This window comes from Lagenorhynchus albirostris, chromosome 9 (genome assembly GCF_949774975.1).
Source record: "Lagenorhynchus albirostris chromosome 9, mLagAlb1.1, whole genome shotgun sequence".
Classification (NCBI taxonomy): Eukaryota; Metazoa; Chordata; class Mammalia; order Artiodactyla; family Delphinidae; genus Lagenorhynchus; species Lagenorhynchus albirostris.
Genome location: NC_083103.1, coordinates 70,409,349 through 70,428,923, shown reverse-complemented (window position 1 = coordinate 70,428,923; position 19,575 = coordinate 70,409,349). Strand labels below are relative to the sequence as shown.

At 43.8% G+C, this 19,575-nt stretch overlaps 1 protein-coding gene across 2 annotated transcripts in view; it reads right to left on the bottom strand.

Annotated features, from left to right (window-relative positions):
* Window positions 1–4,210: 4,210 nt before the first annotated feature.
* Window positions 4,211–19,575, bottom strand: part of ENDOD1 (endonuclease domain containing 1) — a 47,985-nt gene continuing 32,620 nt past the window's right edge. Inside the window, exons 3-4 of one of the 2 annotated variants that reach the window (XR_009542506.1) lie at window positions 18,186–18,394; window positions 4,211–4,229 (exon numbers count right to left, since the gene is read on the bottom strand). The gene's annotated coding sequence lies outside the window, so the exon portion shown is untranslated. Of the gene's footprint in view, window positions 4,230–17,288; window positions 18,395–19,575 lie in introns of those variants that run through there. The other variant, XR_009542505.1, reaches the window with a different exon arrangement.

Genomic DNA, 19,575 nt, shown 5'->3' with positions numbered 1-19,575 from the left:
AAAACCAGGCAGATGATCTAAGTAGCCATTTCTTCAAAGAAGACATACAGGGAGTTCCTTGATGGTCCAGTGGTTAGGACTCGGAGCTTTCACTGCCAAGGCCTGGGTTCTATCCCTGGGTGGGGAACTAAGATCCCACAAGCCAAACAGCATGGCCAAAACAGAAAGAAAGAAAGAAGACATACAGATGGCCAAAAAGCACATGAAAAGATGCTAAACATCACTAATTATCAGAGAAATGCAAATCAAAACTACAGTGAGGTACCACCTCACACCAGTCAGAATGGCCATCATCACAAAATCTACAAACAATAATTGCTGGAGAGGGTGTGGAGAAAAGGGAACCCTCCTACACTGTTGGTGGGAATGTAAACTGGTACAACCACTATGGAGAACAGTATGGAGCTTCCTTAAAAAACTAAAAATAGAACTACCATATGATCCAACAATCCCACTCCTGGGCATATATCCAGAGAAAACCATAATCCGAAAGTATACATGCACCCCAGTGTTCATTGCAGCACTGTTTACAATAGACAAGACATGGAAGCAACCTAAATGTCTATCAACAGAGGAATGGATAAAGAAGATGTGGAACAGATACACAATGGAATATTACTCAGCCATAAAAAAGAACGAAATAATGCCATTTGCAGCAACATGGAGAGACCTAGAGATTATCATACTAAGTGAAGTCAGACAAGAGAAAGACAAGTATCTTATGATATCACTTATATGTGGAATCTAAAAAAATGGTACAAATGAACTTATTTACAAAACAGAAATAGAGTCACAGATATAGAAAACAAACTTATGGTTACCGGGGGGAAATGGGGAGAGAGATGAATTGGGAGATTGAGATTGACATATACACACTACTATACATAAAATAGATAACTAGGGACTTCCCTGGAGGTCCAGTGGTTGGGACTTCACCTTCCAATGCAGGGGGTGCAGGTTCGATCCCTGGTCGAGGAGCTAAGATCCCACATGCCTCGCGGCCAACAAACCAAAACATAAAACAGAAGCAGTATTGTAACAAATTCAGTAAAGACTTTAAAAAAAATTAGATAACTAATAAGGATCTACTGTACAGCACAGGGAACTCTGCTCAGTACTCTGTAATGACCTATATGGGAAAATAATATTAGAAAGAGTGGTTATATGTATAACTGATTCACTTTGCTGTACAGCAGAAACTAACACAACATTGTAAATCAACTATACTCCAATAAAATTTTTTTAAAAAAAGAGTAGTTCAGAGCTTCCCTGGTAGTGCAATGGTTGAGAGTCTGCCTGCCGATGCAGGGGACACAGGTTCATGCCCCGGTCCGGGAAGATCCCACATGCCGCGGAGAGGCTGGGCCCGTGAGCCATGGCCGCTGAGCCTGCGCGTCTGGAACCTGGGCTCCGCAATGGAAGAGGGCACAACAGTGAGAGGCCCGCATACGGCCAAAAAAAAAAAAAAAAAAAAGAGTAGTTCATAGGGTTGTAAAAAGGATTAAGTGAGATAACATATATTCAATAAATCAATCCTATTTCCCTTAAGTTGTCTCATCTTTTCCTCTTCCCTCTTGACTTCTAATTCTCCCTGCTCTCCTTCTTCCCGTTTCCCACAGAGACTGAATGCTGAGGACTGGGAAACATGCGGTTCCTTTATTCCATCCCACCCTCCTGGGCGGCTGCCCTTTGAAGATGACTGTCTTTATGATTAGCAATTTCTCATCACCGGCCTCTATGAGCGAACAGCTCCTGAATTATTTACTTTTAGGAACTCTTCATTGGGTGTGTGTCACAACTTGGAATCCTAGAGTAAATAAATTCAATACTGTAAGTTGATTCAATGTGGGGTCATGCCTAAGCTCAACAACATTAAAAATGTACCAGCTTGCCCTGAGGGCTCCTAGGACAGGTTACATAGAGGAAATTGGAGTGTTCATCTTAGCACTTTGTTTGGGCTTAGAGATCTGGCTTCTTTTGAGGGGGGCACTGAACATTCTAGAGCCCTGCAGGAAAGACTCTCCTGGCCCAGAGCTAGGGCTGGCTGCCCTTACCCATCGCGATCCCTCCCCTCTGTGATGCTGCCTCCCTTTCACACTTCCCTCTGGATTGACCACTAATGCATTTGTTTATTCTGCAACCATCTACTGTGATGCCTGCTGTGGTGGATAGGGTGGTAATAAGGTCCAGACCCCTTGCCCCTAATCGGGACAACTCTGAAGGGCTATGCCAGCTTCAGAGGGCTTCATGGGCCTGCTGAGTTCTTTGTTCTGACTGCATCACAGCCCACCTTCTCTTTTGCCATGTCCTGTGTCTTTGCCTTCCCTCACAGGTGTGGTCCCTGAGCACTCCTCAGTTAACTTCCTTCACGCTAATCTCATCTCAGAGTCTGATCCCTGGGAGCCCAACCTGCACCGTGGAGCTGCATGGAAAGCACATGGAAAGTGGACTGGGACACACCTGTGTTTAAATCCTGCCTCTGTCACTTAGTGACGGTGTGACTTTAGGCAAGTTATTTAACCTCTCAAAATTTCATTTTTCATCTGAAGGAAAAAGATTATTGTGAGGATTAAATGAGTTTATATATAGTGTGTAAGAACGTGGACCACTGGAGCAACTCAACGAATGTTAGTCCTTCCTTAAATAGTATTTCTCAAACATGACATCCCAGATCCCACTAGAACTATATTTCTAGTTTATTAATTATTATTATATTTCTAGTTTATAAATTTTAGTAGAATTTCTGTTTTTATATTCTTGAAATTAATCCTGTATCTTTGAAAGGGGTGACTCTTTCATTATTAAAGTTCTAGAACACTGTCTTAGGTCAAGCATAATGGTGAAGAAATCAGAAGGACTGTGGATTTGGTGATCTTAAATAAGCCAGCTAACCATATCGCCTAGCTAATCGTTACAAAAGTTCCTCACCTGTAGAACGGGTTATTAATAGTACATACTTAGGGCAGATGGTATCTTTCTTAAATGCCTACAACAGTGTTTCCCATCCCCACTGCTCTTCTGAAATGATCTTGCCATCAAAAGATGGAATCTAGTTCTCATCCTCTTGCATCTGGGCTGGCCTCAGTGACTTGCTTGAACATTAGAATGTAACAGAAGCAATTTCTGGGATTTCCAAGGCTAGATCATATGAGTCTAAGTCATTTTGTCTGGGTCTCTTATAATCTGCCCTGCTGGAACCCAGCCACCACACTGTGAGAAGCCCAAGCCCTGGGAGAGGTCGTGGTGTAGGCGTCGGCCGACAGCCAGCATCACTGCCAGCCAAATGAAGGAGCCATCTTTGATGTCCAGAACCACTGGGCCTTCAAACGCATGTGGTCCCAGTCAACATCTGACTGCAGCTCTGTGAGACCCCAAAAAGTATGGCCCCACGGAGCCCAGCCAACCCACAAACCATGACAGATAATAATAAATTGTTGTTTTAAGCCATTAAATTATGGGGCTGTTTGTCATGCAGCAACAGGAACCAAAATACCACCTCCTAGGTTTGTTGTGAGAAGTAAATGAGGTAATGCATGCAAACTGATTAGCAAAGTGCTTGGTTAAGGATTACGACACTTATAGAAAAAGGCAAGCTGATTTATATGGGAGCTAAAACATGGGTACAAATAAACTCAATCCTAAGCAGGCATCATCTGATTCAATATTTAGTGAGCACCTGTCACATGCCAGGCTCTCTCTATAATCAGAAAACCTCAGAGTAGAAAGGAATCTTCTAGTTCAACCTCCCACCGAGTGAGGACATTCCTTCTTGAATGTTTGCTTAACCCAACAATTATTTACTAACCCCTGCTCTGTGCCGGGAAGGGTGGTAGATGGTAATGCTGGGAAATCAAACACAAAGATGCCTAAGACTCAGTCCAGGGCCAGAGGCGAACACGTGGACAGTTTCTGCACAGCGTACCATCTGCGGAGAAGAGGGACACATTCCCCAGCATTGAATGGGGTGAATCATTTCATTGTCAGCCAGCTCTGGTGATTTCACCTCCCTGTGCACTGGCTCCTGCTGCTGTATTTTCTGTGTATCAACCTGTAGTTTGAATGGCAGTTCTCAGGCTCTTTGTCTTCTTGCTCCATATCCTGAAGTTGACTATTTACACATCCACTTACCCACCTCTGCTCATGCTGACCCTCATCAGGGGCATGTGAACACCAGCATGGGCTCTTTGAGGGCAGTACCTGGGTCCTGTTCATTGTTGGGGCCCCAGCTCCTAGATCAACCAGGAAGAAAGGAGGAGGAGAAGGGGGAGGAGGGGGAGGAGGAGGAGGAGGGGGAGGAGGGGGAGGAGGAGGGGGAGGAGGCGGGGAGGGGGAGGGGGAGGAAGGGGAGGAGTAGGGGAGAAAACAAAAGACAACAAAAACAAACAAAATTGCATCCTGTTATGTGTGGGTTCAGAAAAATGACAAAAATTCCTTTAATTCAAGTTCATTTCAAACAAGGACAGCAGGGAAAATTACCAGCATAAGCTGCATTCTCAAGCTCCAAGCGAGTCTAAGTTTTTAATAGGCTGGGGTTTTAATAGACAGGTGAAACCAGTTTCTGAGAACCCTGAAAAAGTTCACTTTGAGTTCATTCCAGCCATGTAGTTAATAGCTGCTACAGTTTATTTGCTGTCACTGTTTCCCACACACAGCCCTGTTTTATGGCTTCTTAAAATTACCTTTAAAAAGTGTTTCACAAACCATGAGCTTTACACAAATCTACGGGTTAGAATTTTTATTTTAAATGATAAGTATAAGTTCTGTGGCACATCTGAGAACGCTATTGTCTTCTCTTGAGAAACAGGAAGAGAACACTGTATAACCCACCAGGGCAGAGCACACAGCCACCTGAGCTGGGCCTGTTCTTCCCAGCCTAACTCACCTGCTGAGAGCCCCACCCACACCTCACAGGCATGGGGAGCAGGAGCCCTGGGCATGAATAGACCAACATTTGCTTCATTTCTTGATAGTTTCCCCTTCATATAAGTCAGACCCCTTCTCCTGCTCATTCTCTTCCTCCTTATTTGAAAATGTTATCACTTGTTTGTATTAGTGTTTCTCTGCATGGTTGTAATTATAGTTTACATAGCACAGGGCTCTTTTATTTAGCAATTTGTTTATTTTTTGTTGTTGCTACAGTGTATTCATGTCATGGGGGGGAGGGGAGGACATCCCCAAACTCTGGTCTTGACTCTACCCTTCACTGATGCCAGAAGTTCAAGCTGAGGGCCTTTGTGATTTTTTTTTCTCTAATAAATGTGCATTTGTTTAATTAAGAAAAGTAAAAGAGAGAAAAACCCTAACCATAACAAACCCTCGATGTCCTAAGAGTGTTGAAAAATCAGTGTTTCCTCTATACTGAAATATCTGAGAAGCCGAGCGTGCCCCTAGTTAGAACTCCAGTCCCAAGTTCTTCTAGGATAAGAGTTGGTGCCCAATAAATTGCTGCTGGTCTGGGGGAGCCCCGATTGTTAGCTGAGGCAGATGCAGCAGCTGGGTCTTTACACCCTTATGACCATACCCTCAGTCACAAGAGTTACATATCCTCAACCCTCCTCTTACCGGCAAGTTCTTCTACTACCTTCTTGCTTACAAGCCTGCAAAATACTTTAGTTCAAAAATACTGGATCTATCTACTCCATCCTGTGATATCCAGGCCAGATTTCAAATCTATTGGGAGGAGGTGCCAGGCCACTGCCACAAGGCTTCCCTTTATTTTTCATGTTCTCCTTGGGCGTATTATTCTCAGTGAATTTGGCCATAGATCCCCCTGTTTTTCCCTGAGCAACCAATCCAAGTAACATTCCAGTGGCATCTGCATCTCCATCATTGTTTCCTCTACATTCTGTTATTCTGGCTCCTTACCCCACTTGACAGACTCCCCCAATCTTCTCTGTTTTCTCCTTTGCTACAAACAATCCAGTTTCAAGTTCCTCATCTGATTGGGTTTACCTTAAAATATGGCTTTGGCATTTTAGAATTCATCTTCAAACTCCATGATTCCTTCATCTCACTTCCTAAGGTTCTATGATTCTCACTGTGTGTCAGTTAATACCAAGTCTGTTTGAGACCCAGAAAGCCTGTACCCAGCCTTATTTCCAGGAGGTTGACCCATCCAGAATGAGTGAGGTCAGGTTTGAAACAGAAGAGCCCGTCTCCTGTTTCCTTTGGAGTCAGAATCAAAGCTCCGTGGTCAAGGTCTATCCTACAAGGAAGATAGGTCTGGGTCAGAGGCCACCCTGCTTTCATTCCAGTGGGAAGTAGATCCCAAGCCATAACTTCCGGTTAGAGTTTATCTGAAATTCCCTATGTCTGGGAAAAGAGCCTTTGAAGTCATGAAGCTTCTTACTTCCAGAATAGGATTTTGCTTGCTTTTTTTTTTTCATGGAGAAGAGAGTCTGAATTATATTTATATTTACTGTCCTTTGAAAATGACTGATGAGAGAGTCCTCAGAGGCTCTTTCTAGTATCTCACTACTTCTTTTGGTTTGGGGCAGGAAGTAATGGACATGAAAAGCCAAAACTGGGGAATCATGACATGTCCTGCTGGGTTGTAAAGAAGTGTCTGAGGAGTCAAAAGCCCTCCTGGATTGAGGTGTGTCTGGTCAGTATGACAGGTCTTCCTGGAGAGAGATCGATCTGGGAAGTCATGATAAGCTCTCCTAGGAAGAGCTGCATCTGGGGAATGTTGATATGTTCTCCTAGTTTGCATTGTTTCTGAGGAGTCAAGAGCCCTCTTAGACTGCAGTGTGTCTGGAGGGTCATGATGGACACCCCTTGAGTGAGATGGGTCTGAGATATTTTGCTGAGCCCTCCTAGAATGAGAAGGATTTGGGAAATCATTGCATCCCTGCTAGAGAGAGATGGATCCACGGAGTCAGGACAAGAAAGCCTATGAAAAATCAGGCCTTCATTCTTGCTTCCATTTACCATTGGTCCAAAAGACCTCCATCTGTTTTCCCGTCAAGCAAGTCTCCATCATCTTCCTCTTTCTCCTTTCCCAGTTTAGTGGTAAAGATAGCTCATATCATGATCAACTCACATCATGGTGCTCAACCTTCATCTTCCTCCCACTGACCCTGCCAGGCTTCAGCTGCTTTTTGCAACACTTGCAACTGAAGGATTGCAAAGATCTCTTAGGTAAAAGTGACACTTCAAATGCATGACTGCTGAGAGTGGTAGAGCCCTGCCCAGGGTAGTAGCGTGTCCGGCTCCTGAGCTTTAACGGGCAAGGAGGAGAAACCATACCAGAGGGTGTTAAGTCCCAGAGCAAGATGATCTTCTAAAGAGTCCTGAGGGAAATGCAGCAGGTTGGGGCTCCACTTGGAGCCTCAGGGCTTCAGGAATCACTTCATGTAGTCCCTAAGAGGATCACCTCTATTTTTTTAAGCAATGCATATAATGGGGTCAAGTTTAGCCATGATCCAGAAACAGAAACAGACTCAGAGACATAGAGAACAGACTTGGGGTTGCCAAGGGGGAGGGTATTGGGGGAGGGATGGAGTGGCAGTTTAGGATTAGCAGATGTAAACTATTATATATAGAATGGATAAACAACAAGGTCCGACTGTATAGCACAGGGAACTTTATTTAATATCCTGGGATAAACCATAATGGAAAAGAATATTTTAAAAAAGAATGCATATATATGTATAACTGAATCACTTTGCTGTACAGCAGAAATTAACACAACATTGTACATCAACTCTACTCCAATTAAAAAAAAAATGTTTAGCCACGATCACAGTGTTTACCTACACCAAGCTATGCCTGACTAGATATTAGGTCATTGTCCAATTGATTGACTGGGATACTCATTCAAGAGAAAGAATATTTGTGTGATGAGGGTTAGGAATAAAATCATTTTCATGGATAAGATCTGTTTACATTTTTCAGTAATTAAATCTAAAGAGGTCCTAGAGTTTCTTCACTGTTCAGTGCGTTTTCATTGAAACACTACCTCCCTCAGTAGGAGTGGATAGGGGTGGACATAGTTGCTCATTATTGAAAGTTGATTTCTTCTTTACTCTTTTCACTGACTCAGTCTAAGCCAACCCCTTAAAGTTGTTTTTACTTTGCCTTGCAAAGAAAGCAATAGTGTGCCCTTACATAATGTTAGTGTTTGGAGAACTGCCTAGAGAATATCTAGTTTCTCTAAGTGAGTGATTCTGCGGTTCAGTCCTAATGTAAGTGTCCTGGTGAGAGATGTGTGTTGATGGTCAGATCACCTTCCTTATCGTCTTTGTTCACCCCAACAGCTTGGAAGTTGGAGCCCTGCAAGGAGCAGCATGAAACACCTCTCCCAGGAAGAGCATGGCTCTGGGGCTTTGGCATGCAAGCGCTTGCTACAGTACCAGAAATCTGAAGCTGGACTTCACACCTGGCCTCCACGGCCTGCCGTGGAGTTAGGAAGGAAGACACGATTGCTCACAACACTGCTGGTGTAACAGAGGCTGTTTTGGAAGCACCTTCTATGTGCCCATCAGTGGGCCAAGTGCATTTCATCTATTTTCTCACTTATAGCACAATATTAGCTGGTAATACATGAATAATTCTCCAGGGTCCCATTGTTCTGGGAACACGTAAGTAAACAAGCTGGGAGGCAAGGGCACTTGATGAACTGACAGATCAGAGGGTCAACCTGACCATGAGTTCCTTAAGGATGGATTCCTCATGTGACTCAATTTTATTCCTGCAGACCAAGGCACTGGAAGACTCAGAGGACAGTTTCTGGGCAGGTTAAACAGGCTGAAGGCAGCAAGAGGGGCTTAGGAGGCAGCACAGGCTAGCAGTTGAGCCAAAATCCTTCGTCCTTCTCAAAGGAAGATTGGATTTTCTCCAAGATTTCTCTGAATTTTCCATCTGGACCATTTTGCTGCAAACTGGCAAGGCTATGAGATTCCCCAAGACTACCTGGGCACATCCTCTCTTTGATGGAACACAGCTCTAATATTTTCAGGGTCCCCTCAATTCTTTTTTTTTTTTTTTTTTTTTTGCGGTACATGGGCCTCTCACTGTTGTGGCCTCTTCCGTTGCAGAGCACAGGCTCCAGACGCGCAGGCTCAGCGGCCATGGCTCACGGGCCCAGCTGCTCCGCGGCACGTGGGATCTTCCTGGACTGGGGCATGAACCCGTGTCCCCTGCATCGGCAGGCGGACTCTCAACCACTGTACCACCAGGGAAGCCCCCACTCAGTTCTTATGATCAGCACTACTCAATCTTGGTTTGCCTGCAGATGACTCTGCACGGTCTTTTGAAATCAAAGAACTCAAATGTAGGGGCTGGAATTGCTCAGGGAAGGCCAGAGTTAAGCACTTGTCCACATGGGGGATGAAATGGGCAGACACCCTGTTCTACAACCTCACCTCTAGTCAGAGTGGCTGAAGGAATTTGTAAATCTGCGTCCCCTCTTAAAGATAAGTGTTTTGGTTATAATTTTGCATTACAAAATCATTTCCCTTCTCAAAATGGGAACTTATGTTATTTTGAAATCCTTTACCCATTTAAAAAAATTTGGCAGTAAAAATACATATCAGTGAAAGATGTCATTTGGGAAAGATTGCATTCCTAATTTGCCTTTCTATGAACTCATTCCTTACAAAAAGATAAACTGTGACTTTATTTATTTTTTAAAATTTATTTTATTTTTTTATTTTTGGCTGCGTTGGGTCTTCGTTGCTGAGCGCGGGCTTTCTCTAGCTGCCGCGAGCGGGGGCTACTCTTCATTGCAGTGCGCAGGCTTCTCATTGCGGTGGCTTCTCTTGTTCAGGAGCACGGGCTCTAGGTGCGTGGGCTTCAGTAGTTGTGGCTTGCAGGCTTAGTAGTTGTGGCTCGCGGGCTCCAGAGCGCAGGTTTTGTACTTGCGGTGTATGGGCTTAGTTGCTTTGCGGCATATAGCATCTTCCCAGACCAGGGCTCGAACCCGTGTCCCCTGCATTGACAGGCAGATTCTTAACCACTGCACCACCGGGGAAGCCCAAACTATGACTTTATATAACAACAAAACTTTGACAACAATGTTCTTCTTAGGCATTTTTGTAATATGTACATATTAAGGATGTTTGCTGTCTGTCTGCTATATTACATTTATCAGTCTTCCCCTCTCCCTGACCATCTTGTACTGTAAGGCATACAAATACACAATTGTATTTTTGGTCTACCCTCTATGCCTAACACACAGCCTAGAGGACATGAAGTGTTCAACAGATGAATATTAACCAGAAACTCTAAAGGCAGATCACCCTACATTTTGCAACCTATCTGAAAACCCTATCTTATTTCATTAGGCTTATTTTCAGATTCTGAGGGAAAATATTTGTTTTGAAAACCCCATCACAAACATCCAGTCTCATCTCCAGATAGCACAGAAAATTCTAGAACAAAGACCCATTGTCTCCTGATTCCTGGCAGAGCCCTGCCTGATTTGGGATTGAGAGAGAATGTCTGCAGAGGGCACATGAGATATTTACTAAAATATTGAGCAGAGAGACATCCCCTTGGAGGAGAAAGCTTAGCTGGTTATAACTATGGGCTCTGAAGCTGGATTGTGGCATGTCAAGACCCAAGTTCACTCCTGGCTGTGTGACCTTGGACAAGGTGTTAACCTCCCTAATCCTCAGTGCCTTCCTTTGTAAAATTCCTTTGTAAAAAACAGACGTGCACTTCAGCAGAATGTCTAGAGTGTAAGTGTTCAAAGAATTTTACCTATTATTGTTATGTTATGATTTCAGTACCAGCATGTCATGTACACAGCAAATCTAGTTTCTGGAAGCTGTGCAGTGATGTCATTGCTCAGGTTTATCCAGTTTCCTACCAATTGAGTCTATGCCTTTGCTTCTACGTTCTATAAAACAATGAGATAAGCATGTAAATAATCATCCCTTTGTGTTTATAAGGCATGATCACATCCATGTTCTTATTTGATCCCCACAATATCTCTGTGGAAGTAAATGAGAAAGACCTTTTGATCTCCATTTTACAGGTGAGGTTAAATGGGGCTTCCCTGGTGGCGCAGTGGTTGAGAGTCCGCCTGCCGATGCAGGGGACGCGGGTTTGTGTCCCGGTCTGGGAGGATCCCACATGCCGCGGAGCGGCTGGGCCCGTGAGTCATGGCTGCTGAGCCTGCGCGTCTGGAGCCTGTGCTCCGCAACGGGAGAGGCCACAACAGTGAGAGGCCCGCGTACCGCAAAAAAAAAAAAAAAAACTTTCCCAAACTAATAATAAATATAGAATAGAATGGGACTTAAAGCAATATCTTTCTCACTGTGTCTCTGGGCTGAGTAGAAAGAGCCTTGGCGAAAACAGCATCCCCCTAGTTAGAGTTCCTGACTGCCACGTTCGCTGGTCTATGCCACTGGCCACGTTTCATGCCATCACTGGGAGCATCGGGATGGGGGGGATTTCTCCTCTGCTTCCTGGGATTCTGGATCCACGCTTTGCTGCCTTAGCTTTGAAGCCTAAGCGTCTGGTATCAGCCTCTCATCCTGCCCAAGGTTGTACCGACAGGTGCTACTAGAAGGCAGCTTGCTGGGGCAAATCACACTTTTCCTACACATACAAGCCCTCCCAACTGACATCTTTATCTACGTTAAATATCATCAACATTCTCACCCAAGGCAGCTTTGAAAGGAAAGGAAGTCACAAGAAGTCATCAGGCTGCCTGGAGGAGATGGATAAACATTGGGGGTGAAGGGATGTTTCTATTCTGTGAAAGTCCAAGGTAGCTCCAGCTTCCAAGCAGCCAGACCTGACCCCTGGGCACTGAGGCAATGGATTTGAGCACTTTGCATCCTTTTGGATGAGAATCGGCTCTGGTGGGACCATTCCTTTCTGCTCTAGTCCACAAAGTAGGGAAGGACTCTCTCAAAGTACCTGGCACAGGACAACTGTAATGACCTAAAATCATAAAACCAACCCTAGCTGTACAACAGAATTGTATATGAAGTTTTTAATAAACACCTATGCCTAGACCAATTCAATCAGAATCTTGCACCTGAGATCCAGGTAGCAGTATTTTTGTAGTTGACCTGATATCCATTGTATTGTATACGTTATCTTATTGGTATATAATAAACAATTTTTCAGCATAAGTATACATCACCACTATCAAGATAATGAACACAGACATCACCACCTAAAGTTTCCTCATGCCCTTTGTAATCCTCCCCCATCCCACCACCAGGCAGACATTTATCTGCTTTCTGTTGCTATAGATTAGTTTCCATTTTCAAGAATTTTACGCAAATGTAATCATATGGTATTTTCTTTTTCTTCGGTCTGGCTTCATTAACTCAGAATTATTCTGAGATCTACCCATGTGGTTGTGTGTCAATTCCCTTTCACTGCTGAGTAGTATTCCATTCCTTTGTGTGGATATACCTCAATTTCTTTATCTATTCACCTGTCACTGAACATTTGAGTTGTTTCCAGTTTGGGACTATTATAAACTATTATAAACACTTTGGGACTATTATAAACAAAACTGCTCTGAACACCCATGTACAAGTCTTCGTATGGATGTATGTTTTCTTTTCTCTTGGGTAAATATTTAGGAGTGGAGTGACTGAATCATACAGTGGGTATATGTTTAACATTTTAAGATGTTGCCAAACAGTTTTGCAAGTGCTTGTACCAGTTTACATTTCCATCAACAGTTAATGAGAGTTCCAGTTGCCCTACATCCTCACCATTCTTGTGGGTGTGGGTGTATAATACATTTCACAGTGATTTTAATTTGAATTTCTATAATGACTAATGATGTTGAGAGCATATTTCATGTGCTTTTTTCCTTTTTTGACATACGTAGATCTTTTTTTTATGAATTTATTTATTTATTTTTGGCTGTGTTGGGTCTTTGTTGCTGTGCGTGGGCTTTCTCTAGTTGCGGCGAGCGGGGGCTACTCTTCGTTGCGGCGCACAGGCTTCTCATTGTGGTGGCTTCTCTTGTTGCAGAGCACGGGCTCTAGGATCGTGGGCTCAGTAGTTGTGGCGCACAGGCTGAGCTGCTCCGTGGCATGTGGGATCTTCCTGGACCAGGGCTCGAACCCGTGTCCCTTGCATTGGCAGGTGGATTCTTAAGCACTGCACCACCAGGGAAATCCCAACATATGTATATCTTTTTTGGTCAAGTTTCTGTTCAAATCTTTAGGGATGGGACCTAAGCATCTGTTAAAAGTAAATAAAAGATCCCTGGTGATTCTAATGTTCAGTTGGGATTAAGCACTACTGTCTTTCTGAAAAATTGAGTACAAATCTCTCATTTTAATTATGTGGAAACTGAAATCTGGGAAGAGATTGGATTACTTGTAAAGTAAGGGAAATTGCAAGACAGAGAAATCACCCTTAACACAATTATGGCCATTAGGGAGCAAGTTCTTCATTGCAGACTTAACTGCATCATTTCCATAAGTTGGATGAAGCATCTATCCATGTCAAGACTTGCTGGTCTTTGTTCCAAGCTGATCATTCATCATTTCTCTTAGTCATCTGAGTGTTTGTTCTATAATAAACATTTGAAGGAATTGACAATTGACTTCTTTTAACCAAATATTTGACAGTATTATAATTGTGGTGAAATGAAAGGGAAAATAGTCTTAGGGCTTCCACATATAGTGTTAACTACACAACTCTAGAGGACTCCATTCACATAGACACAATGTGCAGTGTACAACCTGTACAACCTTATATGGTAATCCTGAACAACCTTAAATCTAAGATCTAGGTTCTGAATCTCACCTTCTAACTGTGTTATCCTAGGAAAGTCAGTTGAATCTCTGACTCTTGGTTTAAAATCTATACATTTTGGATAATTAGCGCTCACAGGATAAATATAAATGAAATGAGTTGATGTTAGGGATTAGCAAACCCAGGTGGCTATAGGAGCTAAAGCAAGTAACTTAAATGAGCAAAGTGGTTCAGAGAGGCGATCAAGAAAAAATGGCGTTCATGACGAACTGTCTAATCAGCTCTAGATGATTATGGCCTTAGAAAAATGCTGGCCCAGAGTTACCAGAGCTTTTATTTTTTAAGAGAAGTCAGAAATCAAAATAGGTGTGGTTCAGATGTCCACTGATAAATGTGAAAGGACTTTATAAATCACAGCGCACCTTATATATTGAAAGGGCATCACTCTGTCTTAAATCAAGCTGTGAGTCAGTCCATGTGGGTCTCTTGTAGGCGTCTGTCCTACACCCCCTCCTTCATCTTTCTTATGACAAGTACCACCAACATCTCACGGTTCACGACCCAGACTGGGTCAATCATCTTATCATGTTTTCCTGGCCACAGTGATTGGCCCAAGAAAGAATGTAGCCAACTGGGCAAAAAAAGAAAAAGAAAAAAAAAACTCCCTGGGGATTCTCCTAGCCAGAGCTAACAGAGAAGCTTCCTTCCCTCTCTAGATACGCGGCCATAAGGATGACTATCCAGAGCTGCCTGTGACCGTGCTCCATGCTGTACAAAGAGAGACCATCTACTCTAGGGGAGAATAAAGACAACATAGTGTGATAGAATTCCGTCATCATGTAAGTCCCTGATATCAAAAGACCCTCTCCCAGCTTCTGTTACATGATCTAGTAAATTTGGGACTGGGCTAGCTTCAAAGAGGTTTCTGTTGCATGCAACGAAAGGATCCTGACAAATGCATTTTGCCATCTTGAAGTACGATGGCAGCAAATGAGTTTTCACTGATTTTCAATACATCCTCATGATATCTGATTCACGGAGAGAGGATACAGTGCTAAGAAGTGAGTCTTGAGGAAGGAGATGGAAAGGTGGCCATGGCGTTTCAGGGGAAGCTAACCAGGGCTGTGTAGAATTCTCTGTGTTGGTTTGGACACTGTACCCTGAGGTATTTTCTCGTATTTGAAAGCTCAGATGTGGGCTCTAATGAGCTTCCAGAAGTGATGGGCTTTTAGAAAGGGATTTACACTAGGACACATGAGAGATTGAGTGGGACATTTTGATATGATATTTTATTAATTTACACTGAAAAATAGAACTGATCTGTAGACTGGAACACTTCCATCAGCGTCTTAATACATTATGGTCTTAAGTTACACAGGAAATCAAAACATAATTCAAAGCCACTTTGTAAAAACTTTGCTGAAATAAAGCATTGTTGAGGGGGGTTGAAGTCCATGTGTTTGGTGTACATTCGCCTCGGAGGCAAACCATCACCCGAAGCCAGGTCACAATCAAAAGTTTCTTGGTGGGAATGGGATAGAATAAGAGGTGTTAGGTAGGTCGAAGTTTAATGGCATTGAGCCAAAAATAATGATGCATTCATTTTGCAGGGCAGGTGATGTAGTCTTTGGATTTGGAAATATCCAAAGTTCAAATTGCCAAGCCTTGCTCTCCCCTGGAGAGTACTCATCTGGGCAGAGTCAGTGTCTGTCTAGGCAAATTTTCTTTCCCTGCCATGCGATGACTGAGCACCTCCTTCTGTGCTGGAAACACTTTTTCTATACATGTCGTAATGCCCTCAGTTGGATTCTGGAGTTGTGGTGTGTGTGGCCAGCTCTGGAGAGCAGACTGTGTTCTTCACCACTCTGCTTTCAGTGGTGTCACATTGGCAGCTGGAAATCAGGCATGGTGAGGGTGTTTATACCAGAGAAATTGGCAAACATTACAAATCAGGGTCTTTTCTTTCCCTCAGCAAGCTGGTTGTTCACCATTAACTAGCACACTACAGGTGATGAGCCTTCTTTCAGGTGTACATTTCTACTTTGATCTATTATGGGCTGATCTTCTATTTGACAAGTAGAGAGCAATTTGTTGGCATTATTTCTAAGATTTTAGAGGACACCTCACTTTGTCCCTAGCCATCACATTACAGGGCTCGCCTAGGCCAGGCTCCAGCCCCGTGGGAAGCTGGTCTAAGGCACTTCCTGACCCTCTCAGCACAGTGCTTCCCACCACGCCTCTCACCTGGCAAAACAATTACTGCCTATGGGAGTTGATCCAGCCAGCGGGAAGGATTTCATAGGATCATTTATTCTAAGTTGCTAGTATTAACACAATGGGCTGCTCTTTGTATTTTCATAGGAAAGAGACAGCCTAAGGGAAGGGAGCCAAGGGGGGAGATTTCTGGAAATACTGCAGTCTGCTGGGGGTGGAAGCAGGGCGGTTATTTGGGAGCATGAGTGTTACGACATTTCTTTTTTTTTTTTTTTGCGGTACGCGGGCCTCTCACTGTTGTGGCCTCTCCCGTTGTGGAGCACAGGCTCCGGACGCGCAGGCTCAGCGGCCATGGCTCACGGGCCCAGCCCCTCCGCGGCATGTGGGATCTTCCCGGACGGGCACGAACCCGCGTCCCCTGCATCGGCAGGCGGACTCTCAACCACTGCACCACCAGGGAAGCCCACAACATTTCTTAAATGCTCTCAGGTTGGCTGCCACCTAAGGGTAACCCCGCTCATCAATTTTGCAAGTCGGGGAAGAACTGATGACAATCATAATAATGATGAAAGTGATAATGATGACGATGTTGATGATGTTCTGCTGTCGTCGCAATAATGTCCCAGGAGATTTCTCCGACTTTTGGGGAACCCTCAAATAGGAGAGAGAAATTGATAAAACTTAATCTCTGTGACTCATTAATGTGAAAGTACTTGTTGAAAAGCAAAGATTTATTACCTGCAATTTGGCAAGATCCTAAAGATGGTCCTGCAGTGGCATCCAGAAAAGGCACCGTGACTCACAGGAAGTCAACTCAGATCTCCTGGGTCCCAGGAGCGCCCTCCCCTTTGACCAGCCTGCTGATTCCTCACTCCTGGAACTTTCACTTCCCTGGAAGTTTCCTTCTAAATGCCATGAAGAGGATACACCTGGATATGCCTCATTAACAAATAGCTTGGGAAATCAGAGACTTGAGACAACCTCCAGAATCATAATCCCAGGAGCTGCTGTCTGGTGTTCTTGAGGACAGTGACTCAGTGGCAGGCCCGGGCTGTCCTCCCATTGGCAGGCTGCCGGGGAGGTCTGGGTGTTTCCGCCGGTTCTCAGAGACTCCCCTGGGACTTTTCACTCTCTGGCACCCATTTCTTGTTCAGCTCTTATTATTTATTACTCATATGGTGTCTTCTTTTTAATGCCTAATATTTCAGGGACTCGGCTTACTCATATGGGAGGAAAGCAAACAGGCATGATGTGAGTGCAGAGCAGTCTACTGAAGACGGATTTCACTGACTTTAAGAACATGGGACTTGGGCTTCCCTGGTGGTGCAGTGGTTAAGAATCTGCCTGCCAATGCAGGGGACACGGGTTCAAGCCCTGGTCCAGGAAGATCCCACATGCCACAGAGCAACTAAGCCCCTGTGCCACAACTAGTTAGCCTGTGCTCTAGAGCCTGAGAGCCACAACTACTGAGCCACGTGCCACAACTACTGAAGCCCGTGCATGCTCTGCCACAAGAGAAGCCACCGCGCTGAGAAGCCCATGCACCGCAACGAAGGGTAGCCCCCACTCACGGAAACTAGAGAAAGTCCGCGCGCAGCAACGAAGACCCAGTGCAGCCAAAAATAAATAAAATAAGTAAATTAAAAAAAAAAAGAAGAACGTAGGACTTAAGGATAGACAAGAGGCAGAATTCTGAGGACCTGAAGTTCAGAGCCTTATCAGGGCATCGTGTACAACGCTTACCGTCAAAAACCCAATTTTTGGCTAAGCCATGTACACTTTCTGGATAACTGCTTTAATTTTCATTTGTGTCTACTCACCTTTTTTAAAAAAGAACTATGCACTGATTTTTCAGAAAAAAGAACCAAACCTGGAGCCTTCTATAATAATAAATCTTTATATTTCTGTGATACTTGATAGCTTACAAAGCATATTATCTCATTTGATTCTTCTGATTTTTTTTTTTTTTTTTTTTTTTGGCCTCGCCTCGCGGTTTGCAAGGATCTTAGTTCCTGGACCAGGGATTAAATCCCGGCCCTCGGCAGTGAAAGCGCCGAGTCCTAACCCCTGGACCACCAGGGAATTCCCCTCATTTGGTTCTTACATAAACCTTTTGAGGTTGATACTTTTATTATCCACATTTTACAGATAAGGAATTAAATTTCACAGAAGTTTGGAGACTTTCCCAAAAGTGTCGTAGGAGAACTAAAAGTTGAACCCGGGTCTACAGAATCCAGAGTGCAGGCTTACAAACAAACAACAAACAAAACCAACCCCAAGCCCTATACCGTAACTCTTTGTAGAAGCACTGAAGTGCAGAATTCAGGGCAAATTTGATCTTGAGCTCCTTGTTTTTCTTCCAAAGATGCCTGAAATCCTGGAAGCTCTTGTTAGGACATGGCCTCTCCTATAACACGGAGTCTTCGGGATGGTTCTAGATAGTGATGTTCCAAATCAGAGTAGCACTGATCCATACAGTACTGGATGGAACTTCTCTCTGCACCCATAAAGTAAAAAGTAAATAAATAAACCTAAAAAACTTTTTTTTTTAACTGAATATCGTTCCATCTTAGCAAGTGTGCCCTTTCCTATCCAAAAGAGAAATACTCCCTAAGGAACTCTAGACTCCTGCTGTCAAAGTCTAGACGACTGTGGGTACACCTGTCGATACTCCAGTGTATGCAATGTTTGGGAATATCAGACGAATCCCTGCAGATGAAAGTACTTCTGAAAACTCTAGGGTTCTATGTAGGTGAGTCTGCCACCTTCACATGAAAAGAAAACCAATAAACTTGTTTAGATGGGCAAGGAGTGTCCAAGCTTATACTTGTATTTAGGAAGGACTTATAGACATACATGAGAATCTTAATGAGAGCTGGTTTGAAACAGCTCTAGGTATCACCTTATCCCAACCACCACCAAATTATTTTACTCTCAAAGCCCTTTTCATTAAGCATGAATTACATTTTTCTATACTTTTTTTTATTTCTCAAAGCTATTATTTATTCTGTACAAGGTTCCACTATACATCACACATTCTTCTCCTCTTGCTTACAGAGTAAACAAGTGTACACCAGCCCTTTGGATCAGGTTCACAGGTCTTCCCTGGAGAAGGGTGTCAGGCCAGTTAGACTCATATAAGTTTAGCTCTGGGTTGTTGCATGAGCCAAAGCCCTTTTGTTACCCTCATGAACCTCTCCCACTGCTCAGGAGCCTTCAGGTTGTGTAAGTGCCCATGAGGCAGGACCCCTCCTGGCTAGGGCTGCCCGAGGAACTGTCCATCGGAAGGCGCTCTGGTTGGAAAAGTGATCTCTCTGGGGATGTAACTAGATCAAGATCAAATGAAGGAAGACTGGTCCTGAAGGGTCAAATCTTAGAAACTCGGAAGGTACCTAATACGTGCATCAGTTACAGCAGGAGGCGGAGGGATGAAAAGATACCTGGCAAAGTGGTCAAGAAGAGGGGTGGAACTTGCCAGTGAAAAGGGTGGTTCAGGAGCTAAGTCCACAAGCTCTGGGCATCTGCCAGCATGACCCTTCTAATTTTAATGTTTGAACCAGAGTGATCCATTAAGTGGGCCAAGTTAGGACACAGAGAATAAGTAGACCTCTTACAATTTCTTAATTATTTATCAAAATTATCTTTTGGCTCATTTAATTAGTATGGATTCTTCTTTAT